The sequence below is a fragment of the Triticum aestivum genome, chromosome 7A (genome assembly GCF_018294505.1).
Source record: "Triticum aestivum cultivar Chinese Spring chromosome 7A, IWGSC CS RefSeq v2.1, whole genome shotgun sequence".
NCBI classification, from domain to species: Eukaryota; Viridiplantae; Streptophyta; class Magnoliopsida; order Poales; family Poaceae; genus Triticum; species Triticum aestivum.
The window spans coordinates 44,083,829-44,093,731 of record NC_057812.1 but is presented as its reverse complement, the minus strand read 5'-3'; positions in this window follow the sequence as shown (position 1 = coordinate 44,093,731).

Genomic DNA, 9,903 nt, shown 5'->3' with positions numbered 1-9,903 from the left:
GCAATGCAAACACTCTCCACCTATAGATTCATGCTCAGAATATGATCCTAAAAGTGATTCTGAGCTAGAGGGAGACCTAAGTCAATGTAGGTCCCTAGTGGAGGAGTCAAAGGAAGATGCCCTATCTTATTCACCCATAAAGGTACTTGCTCTAACTTTCCAAGGTTACATTGCTCGCACATATCTTGCAACTGATGCTTTGCATTGCTTCTACTTTGTTGAATTTCCATTAGCTTAGTTTACACATCGTGTATGTGAATACGCCCTGCCTATCCATTTTCAGTACATATTCCATCTGTCATCATACCATATTTATCCATTCAAATGTTGTTCTTGTGTATTAGGCGTTCAAAAGGAAGAGGGCGATTGCTGATCGTGGAGGAGCACAAGCAAAGTATTTGGAAAAGGTAGTGGCACCTGATAAATCAAATAGCCCATTAGGTGTAGTTGCAATACCACCTGACCCACAAAATACCCCAACTCTAGCAGACTCTAGCCCTACTACACTGGTCATTTCTGATGCCCCAACTTAGTAGACCCCAACTGCAACAAAGTGTATGATTATGCCAGTTGACATAGCACCAGCTGTACGACGCAAAACCCCCATTCTAGCAAAGAGTACACCAAATCCAGTTGTCAAATCCCTTTTCGAACCAGAGAGAGCCCCAATTGCAGCAAATAGGACCCTTGTTCCATTTCTTCCCAGTTTAGAAGATGAAGCTTATGTTGTTGTCAGGAACTTTGTGCGCATCTTTCCTTCATGGAAAGATTATACCGCAGACACAGAACAATTTCCAGTCTTCCTTCGCAACTTACACGTAAGTAATGTACTAATGTTATTCATGGTCATTACTGCATATGTTTCTGCTGACAGAAGGCACAAGATTTCATTCTTTTAAATAGGCAGCCAACTGGATTGTGATGATGAGCAAGGGTTGGTTGCGCTTTTCAAGCACTCGTTGATGAAGTATCGTTCCTACCTGAGGCAAGCGTACTTTGATGGGAAGCCTCTGAATGAAATTTCTGTAAAGTCTCCGGTGCTACATTTATACGACGGTGACTGGAATAATCTTGTTACACATTGGTCTCGGCTGCAGCGTAAGGTACTGTCTATGATATCACATCACAATTTGAACTACATTTTTGCATTTGCCTTAATGTCTCACTTGTACGAAAACTTTTAGCAGAAGAACATTCGTTCTCAAGGGACCACAGAATCTCGCAACTATACTGCACACTGCATTGCTCTTGTGAGTACCTCTTGCCCTGTATGACTATACTTACTTTCATAGCTGTTTGATTATGTAGCATCACTGCACATGTTAGCCTCGTAATCATCCATTCGGTGGACATTATAAGATCCATATGGACTCTTACATAAATTTAGAATCAACTCAATGCTTTTGAAGAGGTTTAGCTCTGCAGTCCTCTTGTAAGGACTGAACATGGTCTATCACTGTACTTACATTAACAGCTACTCCCTCCGTCCCATAATATAAGAACGTTTTGTACAGTACACCAGTGTTCAAAACACTCTTGTATTATGGGAAGAGGGATTGGTTCATTTTATAGCATTCTGCATCTTATCTCCCTCGCCCACCATTTACTAAAAAAGATCAGATCTATATTTAATCTTACCAACAAGTAGAATACACAGACAATGCCAGTGTAGAAGTGTAGCCCATTGCTCTTGTCAGTACATTTTGTCCTGTAACGCTTGTACTTCCAGGGATTGGTAGTTGATTATGTAGCATCAATATGCATCTTATCTTCATTATCATCTATCCCTTCCAGTATTATCATATCTATAATTACTCTCTACAAAATGTAGAGTACATGCAATGCTTATGAAGAAGATTCTGTGCAGAAATTCTTGAGTTATCCTTCCCTTGACATGGAGAAGGGCATTATAAAGCCAGTGTTAACTGTTAATGTAAGTCAGTCCTTCTAAAGCCTTTATCCTCATCTGCTGTTTAATTTGCTCATACTCCCTATCGTTTACTGCTGTTTAGTTTGCTGTTTCTACCAAAATGCATGTTCGTAAGAACCATAAGTTCTAAGTTTTACTTGTAAAACCAAATTCCATATTCATACCATGCACATTACTTAATACTCCCTATATGTATGCTTGTTTTTGTGGATCTATAATTCAGTGTGTGGTGAAGCAGCCCACGTTTGCACCTTGTCATCTCCTGTTTTATCTTACTGATGTGTCTGATTATATGAACAACATGCCATGCACATTATCCAAAATAGATACAATGATTTTCTTTTCCCTTCATCTATGCTTGTTATGTTGACATGGTAATCCAGTAGTGTGGTGAAGCTCCCCGCATTATGAACAATGCCAAATTATGCTATTGATATTTTGAACTTACTCTTTATTTTCTAACTTGAAATTGGATAGAATTGACAGAACAGTTATCATCTTTGTTTATACACATGCAAAACATGTCATCTCTCCGCTTTGTTTTAGGGTGATATGCCTGATGGCATGCACAAGTCTACTGAAGGCTCTGAGACAAACCCAACATATATTGCAGCAAAGAAGGCAAAACATCTTGAAGATAGCGAGACAACCCCAAAGTCTTGTCTTGATGTAGTGTTCAAGTTACTTGAGACTAACAGTCAGACAAGCTCACAGAATTCGTTGTCTGAATCAGTTCGACTTCTTCAGTCCCAAGTTCTAGCAGAAAGGCATTCTGCAACTCAACTTCGACTTGAAGTCCTATCTCTAAGAAAGATTGCGGAGAACACCGATGAGAACCTCATCGCTAAACAGCTACACCTGGAAGCTATGACCGACATGCTAGGCCGGTCTCACAGCCTTGCTCAGCAGCTTGCGCAGCAGTTCCCCCGCAAGGCTAACCTTTCTTAAACTGTCTTCGAAGTGGTCTCGGTTTAGTATTATTTTGTTACGCTGCAATGGTGCCCAGTTTTTGTAATCCGCTTCTTCGTTGCGCTTTATGATCATTGGTGGCGAACTTCCATGCCCAGTGGATGTAATATACCTTAAATCCTTTGTTGTATAGTGTAGGTTTATTCTTAGTTACTATGCCATAATTTCTTTATTGTATAGAGTAGGTTTGTTCTTAATTCCTACTAGTTACTGCCATCATTCGCTATCTGAAAAAAAATCAGATGTAGTCGACCGGACCGAAACATTTGACTCTAACGGGCCAGGTTTTTAGCGGGCCACAATTGGGCCGGCCTGCGTCTATCTTGGGCCTGAATGATTGGGGCCTTCACACATTGCGCCAGGCCCAAACTTACACCAGCCTATATTTTAGTTGGGCCTTTTGTCGACCTAGCGCTTAGTTTGGCCCTGGTAGCGTTGGGCCATTAACAGGCTGAATATTGTACTGGCCTGTTACGGCCGAGATGAAACCACAGGCCTTTAGCAGGCCAAAATGCATGTTGGGCCTCAATTTTCACTAGTCGTCGATGGGCCTTCAGCAGGCCGAAATGTAGACCGGGCCGTTTTGGGCCCAGTTAGCTCACGGGCCGTTACCAGGCCGAAACATATCTCGTGCCTTAGTTGGCCCACTGATATCATGGGCCTTTAAGAGGCCGAAAGCTTAGCACAGGCATCAACGGGCCGAATTACGCGACAGGCCTTTAACAGGGCCAAAGTCACGTTGGGCTTAACTGTTGCCACCTTTAGCACGGGCCGTTAGTGGGCCCAATGTTCCATCGGACAATATATATCCCATGGGCAGCACGAGCCATTCCCAGGCCGAAAGTCACACCGAGCTGAACTGGACCCATGTTTACATCAGGCCTCTAACAGGCCGAAAGTCACTGGGCTTTAGTTGGGCCCAAATATTCGGCGAACAATTAACGGGCCAGATCTGTCTTCGGGCCGCAAATGGGCGCAAATATTGGGCGAATAATTAACGGGCCAGATCTGGCTTCGGGCCGTAAATGGGCCTTTATTAAGAAGGCCATTATTGGGCTGGCCCACTAGTATCTAATTAAGTTCTATGGGCCTTTGACTGGGCCAGCCTTTTTAACCTATATGGGCCTCTGTTGGGCCCAACCACGTGTCGACGTATCATAGGCATGTCTCCTCCAATGGATGGGCGACATCTGGCCCACTGACGAGCTGACAGGTGTTCCCTTCGGCCAATCAGAATTTTACATGTGGAAATTTCACATTGGTCAGGGCTGTTAACGGGTTATCGGATCCAAAATCTGACCCGCTAGCTTAACGGCGTTTCGTTACGGTGGATGCCACATGTCGTTCACCCTTGACGAAAGCACTTCTGTGACGCGCGATTTATCGTCATGGAAGTGGACATTTCCGTGATGATAATTTTGGTAATGTCATGGAACACTTCTACGACATCACATGTATGACTATCTTGATTCTATCATAAAATCGTCATGGATGTACATGCATGACAAAAAACGCGACCTACTTTGACAAACACGTATCATCACGGAAGTGTATTTTTTTGTAGTGGCATCCTGCGCGAGAAGGAGGCGGCAATGCGAGTAATGAGATTCATGGCGGGGTGCTCAGGGAGGCGCCGGCGATAAGCTGCAGGATCCTCAACCACCTCCCTCTTCCTCCTCGGTGGCTCATCCCCTGGGCACCTTCAGGCAAGGGTGGGGTAGGAAGAGGGAATCGCAGGGGATGGTAGCAGCGAGGGCTCGGTGTTGGAGCCGGCCGGTGGCGCAGACACCAGGAGATAACATGAGAGAAATCAAGATTTTGTTGTATCGCTGTTTGACTGGACGACCCAGAACTCATGAGAATGATCCAACTGACTCTAACTCATCATGCCCACTGTCAAACCGGCCCACGTGCCGCTCGCTAGCCGCGATTCATGAGGAGCTCTTATTTCCCGGGAGCTCAGTAACTCTAGTGATATACTCCCTCCATCCCAAATTATTTGTCGCAGAAATGGATGTATCTAGACATATTTTTTGTTCTAGATACATCCATTTCTATCCATTTTCAGGACGTAATTTGGGACAGGGGAGTACTTGTATTGAAAGATCGTGGATGTCGCCTAGAGGGGGGGGGGGGTGAATTGGTGCATTAACATAATTACGGTTTAGGCTTGAACAAATGCAGAATAAAACTAGCGTTTAATTTGTCAAGCACAAAACCTAAAACAACTAGGCTCACCTATGTGCACCAACAACTTATGCTAAGCAAGATAAACAACTAGGTGATAGCAAGATATGTAACATGAAACACTATGGCTATCACAAAGTAAAGTGCACAAGTAAAGGGCTCTGGTAAGAGATAATCGAGGCACGCAGAGACACGATGTATCCCGAAGTTCACACCCTTGCGGATGCTAATCTCCGTTTGGAGCGGTGTGGAGGCACAATGCTCCCCAAGAAGCCACTAGGGCCACCGTAATATCCTCACACTCTCGCACAGTGCAAGATGCCGTGATTCCACTAAGGGACCCTTGAGGGCGGTCACCGAACCCGTACAAATGGCAACGCTTGGGGCGGTCAATGAACTCGTACACTTTGGCAACACTTGGGGGTGGTCACCGATACCCGTCAAATTGCTCGGGGCAATTTCCATAACCTAATTAGAGACCCCGGCACTTGCCCGGAGCTTTACACCACAATGATTGAGCTTCAACAACACCAACCATCTAGGGTACCAAGGCACCCAAGAGGAACAAGCTCTAGGGTGCCCAAACACCCAAGAGCAACAAGCTTCTCAACTTCACTTCCACGTATCACCGTAGAGAACTCAAACCCATGCACCAAATGCAATGGCAAGGGCACACAGAGTGCCCAAGTCCTTCTCTCCCAAATCCCACCAAAGCAACTAATGCTAGGGAGGAAAATGAGAGGAAGAACAAAGAAGAGACACGAAGAACTCCAACATCTAGATCCAAGGGGTTCCCCTCACATAGAGGAGAAAGTGGTTGGTGGAAACGTAGATCTAGATCTCCTCTCTCTTTCCCCTCAAGAACTAGCAAGAATCATTGGAGGGATTGAGAGTTAGAAAGCTCGAAGAAGGTTAACAATGGGGGAAGACCACGAGCTTAGATGATAAGGTTCAAAGGGGAAGAAGACCCCCCTTTTATAGGAGGAAAAAAATCCAAGCGTTACCTTGCTTCCAGCCCGCACAGAGCGGCACTACCGCTCGGGCGGTAGTAACCCAAAAGTAGTGCAATGGCACGCAGCCACGAGGTGGTAGTGCAGCCGGAGCGGTACTATCACTCGCCCCAGTGGTAGTGCGGCTCGGGATTACTCAGAAGCAGAGCAGGAACAGGGGAGAAGCAGTTGAACTGCTATAGCGGTACTACTGCCCACCTGAGTGGTACTACTGCTTATAGGCAGTAGTGCTGCCCTCCACTGCTGCTTCACCTCCGCTGAGAGTGCATCGAGACCGGGAGGGAGCGGCAGTGCAGTGGTAGTAGTGGACGGTACTACTGCTTAAAGGCGGTACTACCGCTTCGCACTACCGTTGCATTTACGCGCAAACCTGACACGAAAGCCAAGTTCCCAGAAGCAGCGGTAGTAGGCGCAGTACTGGACCACGGTACTACCACTTATAAGTGGTACTACCGCTAACCAGAGCGGTACTACCGCTTGTGGCCTCCAGCTCACAAGCACAACAACAGATGACTACAAGAAAACCAGAGCCGCCATAACTTCTGCAGATGAGCTCCGAATTGAGCAAACTCAAGCTTGCTAGATAGATGACGTCGGATACTATCCAACAACGAAACTAGAATTGTTACGCTCGGCGTGGCATGGTCAACAAACAAGAGTCACCGGAAGAGGACTATACATGGAGAGGCTGACAGCTGGGACCCACGAGGTCCATGGTTTCACGCAAGGAAAGTTCCTCCTTATTAAGCAGAAAAAATGTTTCCTCCCCCTGACAGCTGAGACCCACCAGCTACATCTTCACACATAAGGAAGTGCCTCCTTATTACACAAAAAAATTATGATTATCAATATGACCATATCATGTACATCATTTCCCCAAAATAAATATATGTTTGGTAGATGATGTTTCTTCCATCTCTGCAACTGTAGTTGATTGTGCAGATCTATACAGCAACTTCAGTTTTACTAATGATCAAAGTCTTCACATTTTCCTAGGAATTGCATTACTTATGCTGGACTCTTTTTGTATAAACACCATCTTAGGACTCGCAACATGATCGTCAATGTAGTAATTTCTCTTGATGTGCATACAAACAACTACTTCATTGTATTATGTAGGACGATAGTTGATGCCACTAGAGATACTAGCAGTTGGAATATACCTGCAACATCTCACCTTACCATGTAGACTTGATGTGCTTTCTTCCATTTATGCTTCTAGAGATGCCATGCTCTCCACAGAGAATGACCAAAGTAGTTATCTTTGTGTAAATTGTTTTTCTTTTCGTGATGTTGTTATCACTTGTATGTTCTCCACTTTATATGTGTTCATGTTATTAGCATAACTATATTTATTAAGTTTGTATACATATATACACTCTACATATAGTAACTTAGATATTTTTGTATTCAACTTTATTGTCACTTCATATTTACCAAAAATCATATTTATTCTATTGAAAGAAGGGACGAGCGCAACAACGTGTGCCTTCATGCTCTAGTTAATTTATAATTCTACCCATTGCAAGAGATTGTACAATCGTGGTTTGGTACCAATAACTACTAGGACCAACAACATTTAGGCCCATCGCAAGGGGCACCATCTCGTGAGGCAGAGACGGGGGGGGGGGGGGGGGGGGGGGCGTGCTTCCCACAGGGCAGCAACCGATCCGAGAACCAGAAACTCTTCTTAAGATAGTCCTGATGCTTCACTTTTCAATGTATCTATGTCATCCATATTGTATACTTGGGCCATAATTTTTCATATGTGTGTGGATCAAAGACCCACACCTAGGTGAACGGTTTTGCTGGACGTGCGGAATCACTAGTTAAGGGGTACCCCTTACAAAGGTCACTCCTACCATCTCTGATGGTGACAAGTATCGCACTGCATGGTGACACTTGTTCCAACCTAGAAGTTTTGGTGGAATTTCTTATCATGTGCGGGATGTAGGGTAACATAGCAGAAAACAAAAAATTTCCGACCTACGCACCAGCCCAGGACCACTATGGAGACTGCATACGTGGTTTGATCTTTTTCGTTATCGACTCATAGAGTAGCGGGAAGTAGAGTCGATAACGATCGGTGGTGCCGATCCCCGCAGCTAGGATTTACAACCTCCCAACCGCGAGGATGTATACCCTCATCTGCTCCTCAGACAGCCCTCCGGGAGGCGGTCGAATAGCCCCCCGGACGGTGTCACGGACAGCCCTTCGGGAGGACCTTCGAAACTCGAACGGTCACTCAGACAGCCCTTCAGGAGGACCTTCAAAACTCGGATGGTCACACGGACAGCCCTCAGGGAGGCACTCACGAACTAAGACCGAAAGTATGATCTCTCTACAGAGTTGCACACATACGGTGTCATCTATCCGGCAGGGCTTCGCCATCTAGAACTAGTTCCTGCCGGAACCCAGACAGCCTTTCGGCTCTACGAAACTATTTCACGGGGAGGGAGAGAGAAGCCAGATCATTGCATGGAACTTGTATGTGAGAAGGGATGAGGAGAATGGCAGCCCCTTCTCCTACTTTTATAGGCCAAGGCAAGGGGTGGGGTGGTGGAGGAAATACCAAAACACCCATGCTACATGTCCCACATGAAGGGTGAAATGGTAACTCAAGTGGGGCACCAAGGGGACACCATGGAGGCACCCCCTTGGCTAGCCACAACCTTGCCCCCTCCCATGGGGGGGGGGCAACAAGCCACAAACATGTCTCCTAGAAACATGGGTGCTCCCTAGACAAAAAGCCACCAAACATGTAACCCCGATTCGTGGGATCTTGTCCCCTCGTGCTGAGACAAGATGTTTTCCGCGAAACATTTTTTCTGAAAAATTCTGGAAAGTCCCAGAACATTTTCGGCACCCTCTAAAATTCTTCCGGGCATGATCCGAAACATTTCTGGTGTGGTGATTTTTATCAGCGAAAAGCAACAACGGCGGTTACGACAACTCCGGAACATTTTCGTTTTTTCTCTCCGAAAATTCCCAGAAGTTCCCAGACCAACTCTGGGGCCCTCTAAGAATTTCCAGGCGAGTGCCGAAACCATTTTGACCTAATAATATATTCCGAAACAACTTTTCGGTTTTACCGAAACTCCTTCGGTGTTCTCTCTCCGGAACTCTTCCGTTGTCTACGAAACTTTTCCGGTGACTTTCTCTCAGACTCCCTGTCTAGTATTCAGCAGATAGATGACCCTTAAGTGTGTGAACCTATAGGTTCAGTGAAGTATAGACATGACCTGGAACCCCTTCCGATCAATGATCAACATCGGATCCGTGGACACCCATATTGACCCCTATAGCCACACGAATGAATATTCGAGTGAACCTCCAGTTGCCATGTGCTATTCCTATTGCTTCGTGATATGTTACAAATACCCGAGGTGAGACTTACTTGCATCCCCGTGGATCAACGACTTGTCCACTATGCTAGTTACCTCGTTACTGGTTTTGTTCTCTTTTCTCGTTTCTGTGTTGCGGCATCCCTATGATCAAATCACACTGTGTCTGGCCAGACGATGATGGATACCGTAACACCGAGAGGGCCCGAGAATATCTCTCCATCGTCGGAGGAGCAAATCCCAATCTTGAGCTATCAAGTTACTTGACACACTTCTCCATGAACCCGTAAGCCGCCGTAATAGCCACCCATTTACGGATGACGTTTAACAAACCCCAAAGTTCATGAAGCAAGTATGAAGAAACTCGATACTCTCATGGTCTAAGAAATTATGCAATCGTTAACCATCTCTGTGTTATGTACCATTAACTTGTGATGAACAAATCTCATAGCATAACATCAAT